The sequence below is a fragment of the Simochromis diagramma genome, unplaced genomic scaffold (assembly GCF_900408965.1).
Source record: "Simochromis diagramma unplaced genomic scaffold, fSimDia1.1 OVJJ01000618.1, whole genome shotgun sequence".
In the NCBI taxonomy this organism is placed as follows: domain Eukaryota; kingdom Metazoa; phylum Chordata; class Actinopteri; order Cichliformes; family Cichlidae; genus Simochromis; species Simochromis diagramma.
Window position 1 is genome coordinate 235,191 of NW_024387423.1, and position 13,221 is coordinate 248,411.

Sequence of the window (13,221 nt, forward strand, 5' to 3'; positions counted from 1 at the left end):
ACAAACGACAATCAAAGCTCAGACATTTAAATTTTTTAAACTGTGTGGATCCAAGTGGAGGGATCACATTTTAGTCATTCAGTGACTCAAAGAATATGAACTTTTAATATTCATTCAGAGGTTTTCTGACTCTAAATTTTCTTTTCTCATTTCTAAGGTATTTCTAATTTACAATTAAAACATTTTCAGCTTTTTTCCAACTTCTTCTTCTGTGTAAACGTCAGCTTTTAGCACTTCAGCACTTTTGTTTTCAGATTAAATTCTTTTTCTTTTTATCTCATTCAAACTTTTTAACTTAAAATTCAGCAATTAATTCATTTCAATGCATACATTCAGATTCAAGCATTCACACTGCAGTTTCTTCAGAAAATGCACTTTCTAGTTGATAACTAGAATACATACTTACATCATGTATGGACCAATGAAGAGGAAGCCATGAATCAAGCCAAAGTTAGAAACTTAAGAAAACTTTTTTTTTCCCTTTTCTTTTTTTTGCCAATGTTTGTAATTAGGGTGTAGATAGGTACACAAAGCTACATCATCTGGGGCTGGAAAAGAAAAGCAGCACTGAGGTGCTGAAAGATGCAGTTCCAATAGTGGCCACTTGAGGCTGGGAATCATGGGTGTCCCATGTTAAAATGTCCAACTTTAAACATGGATAGTTTCTGTCTATGATAACTGAACTCTTTCTCAGAACTAAACTGCTTCAGTTTTGCTGAGGCTTAAAGTTTGGGTGCATGTCCTCTTTGATGAACTCTTTGGCTTCCACTAATACATTGTGGCTGAACTGAACCTCTCAACTGTGTTTGTGCTCATGGTGCCTTTTGGAGTATTTTTTTTTTATGACAAATAGTCTGGCCTGCTAACTGCTACAAACCATCCACAAACCATCCACTTCAGTTTTGCTGAGTAAAATGCTAGTATTTTATTCATCTGTTTCTTTGCTTTAAAAGAGTCTTCACGTGACATCAGAGCTACTGGGACATGAAAGTCAAAACAGTAGTGCAGTCCTTTGCTCTCCAGCCATCTTATGAACGTCTTTGAGTTTAGCCAAAATGCCGGATAGCTGCTGCCTTTTCGTGTTTCTTTACAGCGGCCAGAAGGGCGTAGAATATGGCACCAACATGTGAACACACCCCTCCTGACCCTGCCTTACAGGTCAAATCACGCCAATCCCTGCATTTCCACAGTAACCTAGTCTGTCAATGGAGGCTCATTTAAACTGTAGGACTGATTCACTGTAAAATTCCAAGTCAACAAAATATAAGATTTACACGTGATCATTCATTTCAGCAAACAACAATTTCTTGTTCTTCACCTCTCTGACGACAACCATATTTACCCATCCAGATCGAAAACGCATGTAGATGTCCGTACTTTGAAAGCTTTGATCTTGGTACCAGTGTAAGGTGATCGAGCCATATAAGACGCCACTGAACTGGAGCTCTGGGAGAGACATTGATTTAATTTAAATGTAGATAAAGCTGCCAGCGAAAAGTATGGCTCACAAGTCCCAAAATCCATAGTTTCTCTGAATGCAGCTTGCTAACGTTAGCCCAGATTTGTGACTCCAAAAATCCAACATGGTGGCCATGTTGTTTTCTTTGCAGGGTCCTGAAATCAGTGTGAGATGTCCATGTGGCTACAAACACATCATAGTCTATGAATGATAGAAAATAAAATCTAAATCATAGCAACATTACATTACACCTGTGATATCTTTAGCATTGAAGGTGTCTTTATTTGGTATTCAGTAAATGTATCTCCTCATCTTTGTTAATGCTACATTTTTTTTTAACTACCATTTGTTGTTACCATGGCAATGATTCCCTTCCCTAGGTTTCATACTGTATGTACATTGTGTTACTGTAAAAACTGTGTTTGTGTGAATCTATATGGGTTATGTGCACTTGTATACCCATCTAACAGTGTGTGTGTGAGTGAGAGAAGGAGAGTGCTGGGAGCCTAATTGGGGCCAAACTATTAATTGTGGAGCAGCACTATAGTGTCTCATTCTCTGTTTAAGCTGGAATTCTCACTGTCCGGTAAGCACTTCATAGACACTAGGCTGAGTGAATAATTTGTTTCTGCACGTTGTGCTGGTGGGTGTTAGTCATGCCATTTGCAACTGGAATATTTCACATGTGCTCTCTGTTGGTAGATGATCACTCCTTGTCGGAATCAGAGCTCAGTACTCCTCGAGTCAGGGTTGTGACACAGAAAAGTGCACAGCTGTTAAATATGGACACTGACTCACCGGCACATCAAGTTAATAGTCTGGAGCTTGCACACATAAACCTATACACACAACTGATGGCACTCAGACACTGTCTATGGCTGTGTCCGAATTCAGGGGAAGGATGCTTAAAATGCCATATTTGGATGCAATGACGTCACAGCGACGCGACGAAGGCTGTCCGAATTCAAAGAGTACTCAAAATGTGGCAACAAATGCGTCCTACATTTCCCCAAATTTTAAGGATGGGTCCAATGTATCCTTTGTGTCCTACTATATCCCAGGATTCATTGCGGGTCATAGAGGAGATTTGTTTCTGATAACGATGGTGGTCGAAGCAGGAGAGGAAAACACTTTCAAATGTAAGTATATGAAAATCTGGTTGTACAAAAGTTAAATTGTTATAGCGGTCGTGTTGTTAAGCTTTGGGCATCTGCATAGACATGTTTCTTTTATTTAAATAACTGTAAACCAGCTTGTATGTCGGGTCCTGCGGTATTGCCGCTTACATACTGCTAATTTAGATTTTTTCGAATTGGTGATATGTTGTGGGGAACAAAGACCAAACGGCTTAATTTATTAAAACGTGGAGAAAACGATCACCTCTTTACTGGGATGACGAATTGGGCCGCTACGGCGTGGAGGTACAAGAATAAATCAATGTACACATCATAGTCATATGAGTACGGTCCTATTAACCTTCATGCTGTACAGCAGCGGTCCCCAACCTTTTTGCGCCACAGATCGGTTTATGTCAGATACGGAGCAGCCTTTAAGGTATCGCGGATAAATACAACAACATAAAATGATCCGACCAGGACAAAAACTGCGATATTTTGTAAATATAATAATAAACGTGAATGTACTGTGCAGGGGCAATTCTAGGATTAGAGCTTTGGGGGTGCTGAGCACCCAGAGAGCTGCCCAGCCAGCCAAGATAAACTTTACACGTCACGATAAGACTTCTTCCCTGTCTCTGTCAGTCCCTGCATCCTTAAATGTCTCCAGTTGTCCCAAGTTCTTGATGACTGTCTCCTTGGTGCATTTAAACCCCTGTTCCTCCCTGTCCTCATCGTCTGTTGTCTTCATCTCTGTTATCAGTCATCAAAATTTTACCATCTCTGTGCAAGTCTGCAAATTTCTTTATTAAATCATAAGATTCTTAAATTCATCAAGTCTCTCTGTGCCTGGGTCCTCATCACAAAACATGACATCACTGTTTTGTACATTTTAACAGAATTTAATCCCACATTCGTGAAAGAAAAACAAAACACTTCTTTGAAAAGTCTGTAACAAAAATTATTAAATTTGTGATTGACATGAATCAGATGAACCAATCAGATGAAAGGAAGAAAAATAGAGTCAAAATTCATACTTGTAACTTGCAGAGATTCACACGTTTGTTTGTTTTTTGGCTAAGTCCGCACACAAATCTTTTTTTACACACACACAAATTCTTTTCACACATACAAATCCTGATTTACAAGTACAAAATATTTATGACCACATTTTGAGCCCATATACACACTGTAAAAAGTTTGAGAAACACTGATAAGTGTATGTGTGCTTTTGGACAACATTTAAAGCTGCTGTACAGAATCTTTGAAACAAGCTAGCTTAAAACATTTTTAGAATATAAACAGAGCACTCTGCTTCTCTTTACAGCTCCTCACTCCACCAGGGCACCGTTTGCAACTTTCTGATAGTGCGCAAATGTGGCGCACGTACTGCGGCAGTCATACAGACAACTGGACGGTCCAAAAGTTGGCCTACCTATTACTGGCTGAGGTTTTAGTAGAGTTGTGGCTGAACCACATAAAAATATATCATTAATTTTAATCTCCCCAATCAATGATAACATTATGTTGGAATGTTGTTAAAGAGGGTCAAAAATGTTTCAACCCAGTTTGTTTTGCAGATTCTGTACAGCAGCTTTAATATAGGGAGGACACAACTTCCAGATTGTGAGTAAAATCAGGTTTTTTCTCTTTGTCAGTTTAACAGTTTCTGTTGTGCCTGTCACTGTTCCCTGTCTGTTTGCTTACCTGGTTCTTCCTGACCTTGTACTTTCTCCTCACGTTCCCCTCTTTCCTCGCTCCCTCTTTGGACTGACAATCATACACAAATAGATTCAATTAGGTGAAAAATTACATTAATATGAAAAAATACAATTAAAATCACTAACAAAAAGTCCTCTCTCAGTGTACTTTCAACCAAAAGGCAAATAACCAAACCACATGAACATCTAATAAAAGATATAAATATTGAAACACTGATCCAACATTATTCTTGATTGACGGATCATTTGATTTTACACTTTTACCTAAATGTGGCTCCTTTTTTCTTTCCTTCTTTTTTTTTTTGAAAAAACTTCCTTATATCCATTATGAACCTGGCTGTCACTCTGTACACAAACACACACATACACACACACACACACACACACCGGGAGTTATAAGGTTAATAGGAATTCAGTCAGTTAGCCAGTTAGTATCCATTTCAAACAGGACAGTGGTAACAACAGTAGGCTACGGACAATTTTAAATTTTAGATTTTAAATAGGCTGTATACATTTCAATGGGAGCAACAGGACGGTCAAATGTTGCTGATTTTACAACAGAAAAGGACGGATTGTAGGGTAGCAAACATCGTTGGAAAAGTTTTCAACACTGCAAGTTACTTGGGTGTAATGTTTTTCAGCTAAAAAGAAACATGGCCTGACTCCTACCTAACTACATACAGTGGGGCAAAAAAGTATTTAGTCAGCCACCGATTGTGCAAGTTCCCCCACTTAAAATGATGACAGAGGTCAGTAATTTGCACCAGAGGTACACTTCAACTGTGAGAGACAGAATGTGAAAAAAAAATCCATGAATTCACATGGTAGGATTTGTAAAGAATTTATTCGTAAATTAGGGTGGAAAATAAGTATTTGGTCACCTCAAACAAGGAAAATCTCTGGCTCTCACAGACCTGTAACGTCTTCTGTAAGAAGCTTTTCTGTCCCCCACTCGTTACCTGTATGAATGGCACCTGTTTGAACTCATCATCTGTATAAAAGACACCTGTCCACAGCCTCAAACAGTCAGACTCCAAACTCCGCCATGGCCAAGACCAAAGAGCTTTCGAAGGACACCAGGAAAAGTATTGTAGACCTGCACCAGACTGGGAAGAGTGAATCTACAATAGGCAAGCAGCTTGGTGTGAAAAAATCAACTGTGGGAGCAATCATTAGAAAATGGAAGACATACAAGACCACTGATAATCTCCCTCGATCTGGGGCTCCACGCAAGATCTCATCCCGTGGGGTCAAAATGATCATGAGAACGGTGAGCAAAGATCCCAGAACCACACGGGGGGACCTGGTGAATGACCTGCAGAGAGCTGGGACCAAAGTAACAAAGGTCACCATCAGTAACACACTACAACGGCAGGGAATCAAATCCCGCAGTGCCAGACGTGTTCCGCTGCTGAAGCCAGTGCATGTCCAGGCCCGTCTGAAGTTTGCCAGAGAGCACATGGATGATACAGCAGAGGATTGGGAGAATGTCATGTGGTCAGATGAAACCAAAGTAGAACTTTTTGGTATAAACTCAACTCGTCGTGTTTGGAGGAAGAAGAATACTGAGTTGCATCCCAAGAACACCATACCCACTGTGAAGCATGGGGGTGGAAACATCATGCTATGGGGCTGTTTTTCTGCCAAGGGGACAGGACGACTGATCCGTGTTAAGGACAGAATGAATGGGGCCATGTATCGTGAGATTTTGAGCCAAAACCTCCTTCAATCAGTGAGAACTTTGAAGATGAAATGAGGCTGGGTCTTCCAACATGACATTGATCCAAAACACACCGCCCGGGCAACAAAGGAGTGGCTCCGTAAGAAGCATTTGAAAGTCCTGGAGTGGCCTAGCCAGTCTCCAGACCTCAACCCCATAGAAAATCTGTGGCGGGAGTTGAAAGTCCGTGTTGCTCGGCGACAGCCCCAAAACATCACTGCTCTCGAGAAGATCTGCATGGAGGAATGGGTCAAAATACCAGCTACTGTGTGTGCAAACCTGGTACAGACCTATAGTAAACGTTTGACCTCTGTTATTGCCAACAAAGGTTATGTTACAAAGTATTGAGTTGTATTTTTGTTATTGACCAAATACTTATTTTCCACCCTGATTTACGAATAAATTCTTTACAAATCCTACCATGTGGATTCATGGATTTTTTTTTCACATTCTGTCTCTCACAGTTGAAGTGTACCTCTGGTGCAAATTACTGACCTCTGTCATCATTTTAGGTGGGGGAACTTGCACAATCGGTGGCTGACTAAATACTTTTTTGCCCCACTGTATTTCTAAAGGGACTGAATGTTATTTGTGACCATCTATTGCATTAAAAACTAGCAGACTCTGTCTCCCTCTTGGATCAACAATCCCGATTTTTAAATAAAATGATCGCATCAACCCGTGAAATAAACCCCAGTAGATGCGTAAAAACTAGTTAAATTAAAACTAGTGGTTTGATTACATGAAATGTTTCTGAACAGTCATGAAGGCTGAAATTACCCGTACATAAGAAATTCCCACTTGGGCCATTTTTAAATAAATAAAATGCTTGCATCACTGCATGCTGTGACATCAGAATCATAAAATTAGTGTAATTAAGACACAATTAGTTTGAAAGAGCGATACTGCCTGCTTATAGCATTTATTTTCTAAAGGGGCTGAATGTTATTTGTGACCATTTACTGTGTTAAAGAACTAGCTGGCTGTCTCCCTCTTAGTTCAACATTCCGAAATCCCGATTTTTAAATAAAATGATCACATCAACCTGTGAAAGAAACCCCAGTAGATGCGTAAAAACTAGTTAGATTAAAACTAGTGGTTTGATTAAATGAAACGCTTGTGAAAGAGCTGACATTGCCCATTCAGAAGAAATTCCCATTTGTGCCGTTTTTAAATTAAAATGCTTGCATCACCGCAAGCTGAGACATTGTCAGAATCACAAAATTAGTGTGATTAAAACACTATTACCAACGCTTTTGACTAGATGTAAATAAAAAGCATTCCAGCTCTGTTAAGGCGCACTGTGAACCAAAACGGCTTCCACCCCTCCACGCAAAAACAAAGAATTGCTTTTAAGAACACATATGTCTGCATAACTGAATGTTGAGACACGCCAAAGCGATAGAAATAGTTTAATAGTTGGGTTGCGGTCACGTGGTTCTGATGACGTGCGGAGGCAGCGCGATTTTTGAGTGGAGGGCGGAAGTAAACATGGAGGACGCTGTGGAGAGTCAGGAGAGCAGCTATTGTGCAACTTTAGACCCCGTTTCTCGGGAGAGATATAAACAGATAGTTAAAAAATATATCGGACGTGATCCGTATTCTTTGAAAATGTCCGAATACACCACAGAAGTAAAGGATTTGCCTACTATCGAGGCTGTGGATATCACCAACTACTTGGTCCTCCAGACTTCTTACTACACTAGGCAGCAAATGAAAGCTTTCAAGAGTCTGGAGGCGTACAATTTTTTTGTCAGCGGGTGGGTCCACAACCTTGGAACAAAACGTCTCCGTGATGGATACAGTTTGGTGTTTGCAAGGGTGAGTGTTTGTTCTTATATTGCTTTATCTTAAACACGCTAACAGTTAGCGGTAGCGGCTTTAACGTCAACAAACATGCCACATCCTTAGGACTTCGTTAGAGTGACAGTTGTTTGTTTCAAGGTAAACCATTCTCAGAGGTCTAACGAGGTCTAACTTCACACTGAAGTCTTCTGGTTGTGGATTCTCAGCTGGAAGCTGCAGTTCGGGGTTCTCCACTGTCACTAGGCTCAAATCCGGGCTCTCAGCCGTCTGTTGCATATCCAAAATCGCCTCTGCACATCGATGCTGTTCTGCCTTAAGCTTCATTCTTTTCTCTCGTTTGAGAACTGATTCCGATCTGGGTTTTCGTTCGTAGCCGAGATTGACCGTCGGAGCCCAGTCCTCCGACTCTTCGTCATCCAAAGCACTTGGGCAGCCTATAGTCCCAATCAAGTCAATATTAGACTACTAACTTAAAAGCACTAAGTAAACGAGAATTCAACGACAACCTAATGCTAATAAGTTCGTTTGCAAACATAACATTACCTCTGACGAAGTGGTCGCTGCAGACACGGGCATTGGCAGACTCTGCTCCTCCCGACTGTAAACGTAAATTTAAAATCCATTTTTTCCTACGTTTTTCGGTTAGAATTTTCCATTTTTCTCCTCTTCGTTGGGCTATTTTTGGTACCCTAAAATACCGTTTATCAGTTTCTCGGGTCGACCTACTGGAGCATCCGTAAACACAACAGGACATAGGCATTTTGCGTACTGTCTGTCTGTGATTTTGCGCTTATCTTTTTCACTTCCGACCGCCAGTCAAATTTCGCGCTTTACGTCGACGTCACGTCTACGTCAAATGAAACCTAGCTATTAAAAACCATATGGTTTGTTTAAATTAAAACCCAGTTAAAAACACATGACGCCCTGTGTGTTTCCACACATGAACTCGCATTCCCCCGAACACTAGTGATGTGCGGATCAATCCGATACCAGTCATTTATGTTCTAGAATCGATTCTCACATTAAAATATCGATATTTTAGTAATTTAGAGTAAATTTGTAGTTTATCGATAACAGGAACACAGTGGAAAGAAACTATAACATTCGGATTGTCTACATTCAGAGGAACTACTTCCTCTTCCGCCTTTCATAGTCATGTGCGAAATACGGCTGCATAAATGTCTCGCAGCCCCTTGGCGTGCGCACTCACAACAATGGCTGAGCGTAATTGTGCAGACGTATTTTACCTCCACAAACAGCTGAGACGTGGTTTGCGATACACGTGGCAAAAAAAGTGCTCCAAGAGTGAGGTGTTTGTGGCCACACTAGGGAGACATTCAAAGGGGCTTTTGGGGGGGGGGGATAAATACACTTTACAGTGTTTATTTAGCAGATACAATACGTTAAATGTCACCGTTATTATTGGCCGGCCCGGAAACAGCAGGGATGTCCAAATTCAGAGGCTGCTTCCACCTGAGGACCCGGCCTAGGTCACGAGCTCCCTCTGTGGAGTGAAACTCTGCCGTCTGCTCCTTGCTATCTAATATATAACCGGGCACTGACGTAAACTCTTCTGTTTAATTATTTTCTGTTTGACATTTATTCAGCTGTGTGAAAACCCCGGAGGAACCCTCCCGAGGGATTAATTAAGTTTAATTTAATTTAATCTAATCTAATAACTTTAATCTCAGCCAAACCGATTTAGTCACGAACAAATAAAACACTGAAAAAAAAAACCAATAAGATTTTTAAGTTATCAAAGTGACTTATATATCACGTTTAACCCGAGTAGCGAAAGACCGCGGGGGTTTGAAAACGATGTGTCTCCTCGGCTCAGATATTTGAAGTTTACACAGCTACATTCTCACCTGAAAATATGTTAAAAGTTTTTTTGCGACCCAGAAAGAGAAATAAGAGTAATATTAAAACTAAGCAGCTGCCGCCATTGTTGGAAACTGGAATTGGCTGGGCCGGGCTATGAATTCTGCGATATGGTTTTTCAATTTTGTTGTCCGGGTGGAAAATCGGGAAAACTTCGGGAGAATGGTGGCTCCGGGAGATTTTCTGGAGGGGCACTGAAATTCGGTATTCTCCCGGAAAAATCGGGAGGGTTGGCATGTATGGTTGTGGCAACATCACTAACCTTGTCAAACACCTCAGAGTAAATCATATCACAGAATATGACGAGCGTATGTTGAGGCAAAGTGAAGAGGAGGAGAGAGTCAGGTGCTGCTAGGGCGAGACAGACGTCTCTCACGGAGTCCTTTAGTGCTGCAGGCAGGCAAGGTGTTCAAATAGAGCACAACTTCAGTTTTTTTATTTCTATATGATGAACTCTGCATTAGTAAGTGATAAGAACAAGTAATCTGATGTCCTGTAATCATTATGACGCTATAATTTGAGATACAATAAATAAGTTTTTGTACAAAGTATCGGTATTGGATCAGTATCGTCGATACCACCCTGAATATTACTTGGTATCGGATCGGAAAGAAAATCAGTGGTATCGCACATCACTACCGAACACACCTGAACGTGCATGCGCACACACACAAAACCGGTCAAACAGGTTGTCAAACCGGTTTGGTTGGCCGCCATATTGGACTAGTGCCATCGTAATACTACTCACAGGGTTTGCAGGGCTGGCTCAATCAACGGCTGCCACACCACTAAGATGTTTTCAGAAATATGCAAGCAGAAGATGTTATATTATTAGTATAATACTTGTAACTCTGTAGCAGACAACAGTTTGATAAAGTGCTATGTAAAAAAACAAACAAAAGATTAGATTCTATACGTTTCAAAGATATTTAGTTTATATATTTTATATGATACAGTACATGTGTAAGAATGACCAATGTGCCAAAAAATGATCGTCTGCCAAAACTGATTTCCGGTTTTTGCCCTAAACTGCAAACTAACCTGCCTGCTATGAATAACTTGTTGGTCTATAATACGTGAAACATATGTCAAAATGTATCCCTCATTAATGATATCAAGTCACTTTGAGCCACCAGCAACATTCCTGTAACAAGGTAGAAGCTACAGTCAGTTTTTGGCAGTGACTTTTATATATCCTTTGTTTCTGAACTGGATAAATAATCTTGTTGACATTAGAAATTTATTTTTTAAGAGTAATCTGGTCAAGAGGACAGCAGGCAGCGCAACAAATATATCAATCGTACCTACATTATAACCAGAGTTATAAAGATACTTGAACAACAGGTAATTATTGTATATATAAAACCCCTTTGTAAACCATGTTCACCGAAGTCTATTTACCAACATACATAAAGATATTACAAACGGAAACATTGGAAATCAGTTTTGGCAGGCGAACACTTTTTGGCACAACGCTGGCTATAATTCAATTATCCGTGTAATTAGCTAAGTAATTCCTAAATGCGTGTAGATTAAAGGAAATTATTTTACCTAGATTTGATTGTCTCTGATGAGCCTAAGGTACAAAACTTGCGGGCGACGACGATAAGGTTTTTCTAGCTCCTCGAGAATTAAAATTGTCCAAACAACGGAGTAGGGGTGGGTTTTGATAATCGATTTATCGATTAAAATCGATTCTGGCTTGGATAACGTGATATCGATTCATTAAAATCCTGAATCGATTTTTTTAATATTAATTTATTTTGCCAGAAACGCCAGAATCTCAGGTTAAACCTCACAAAATTTCAAGAACCACCAAACAGCTAAAACAGTAAATTAGAGCAGGTACACAGATTCTGCACAAAGACATAAACACAAAGCTCGGACCACAGACTGATCAGAATCAGTGAGATGTCGCCTTTCTCACCCGACGGCACAGACACGGTCGGGGCTGAAAGCCAACAGCTCGCTGATTCCGATGTTTCGGCGGGTCCGCGCTTTGTGTTTACGCCCTTTTTGCGGTGATTCTAAAGCTGTTAGTTTTATCTCTCTCCAAACATTATTGACCGAACCAGCAGCAAAAGAAGATCCAAACTACACTTCACAAAAACATCGTCATGAATTCCCTCTTACTTTTGCTGTTTTGCTTCCACCACGATAAAAATCACACTTCATGCACAGCTCTCTCTCTCTCTCGCTTTCTCTGTATACTTCAAGAACAGTTTCCCATCTTAAAATCTGTTTTCTGCATTATTCGCTTGCTTGTTACGCACAAGTCTACCGTTGTTTAAAACCAGGGCTGTGCAGAGAGGTTTAAAGGGGCGGGTGCTCAAAGTTAAAAAGGGGCACACTGAACCAGGCCGAATAACAACAACACACATTCATCAAGAATCTAATATGGGCAACAAGGCAAAGCAAACGTAGCCGATGCTTTACCCGATGGGTACAATGTTGCTGTTGAGGGGTTGCTGTGGATAGTGCTGGAGGGCAGGGCTGTGTTGATCTGAGACTGTAAACATTAAAAAGTGGTAGCTGATTAAACAAGTGTCATGAGATAATAACAAAATGCAAAGATTGGTGACAGCGCTTGGAACCATAAGGCAACAAAAAACTGTGAGAAATAATTTGGGCTCTGCCTGTGATTCACTCTTTGCTTCTCTTCTTCCTTCCATCCTATCATTTCATATATCACTCTCCACTTGCTGTCTATCTGAGAACAAGGCACAACTTGCTATTGCAATAAACTATAATCTAATTATTAGGGGTGCAACGATACACAAAATTCACGGTTCGGTTCGGTTCGATACTTTGGTGTCACGGTTCGATATTTTTTCGATACAAAAAAATGTTCATGCATTTTTAATTTGTCATTTATTAAAATTATAAATATATATTTTAACTCAAAAGTACAGTTTTTAAATTTAACCCTAACCCTAACCCTTGTGCGTGTTTTTTATTTTGACAGCGAATGCGCACCTGCGGACCACTTATGTGCAGCCCTGGTTATTTAGCTCATCATATTGCAGCCGCAGAAATTCTTTTGTCCATGAAACCATAAAGCTGCACTTTCTTTTTGCCTTATAGTCTGATTTGTCATAACTTCTCCGTTTTGTGGTAAGCTTTTCTTTGGCTGTCACTTCTTCACCCTGACCTGTCTTATTTGGCTCAGCAGAACTGAAATGCTTTTACACGCTCACTCACATAAGCTCAGCGATTCTCTGCGCGATCAACCTCTCACATGTTTAAGCTTGCTGCGGGAGATTTCACTTGTCATGTTTGCATAGTAAGCTAACGATTAATAAGACGATGTCAGAGGAATTGGTGCACAAATTATCATCACTCACAGATCAGTGCTGTCGCTCTCTATACACAGTTCGCACGATTGCAAAGTGAAAGCAAAAAAACAAGCGCAAATTCAAACGCGACTTCAATATGTCACATATTGACAGTGGCTCACCGATGCCAATGACATAATTACCCAGCTACATTTCTGAAAGAATGCAAAAGCATTGACATATA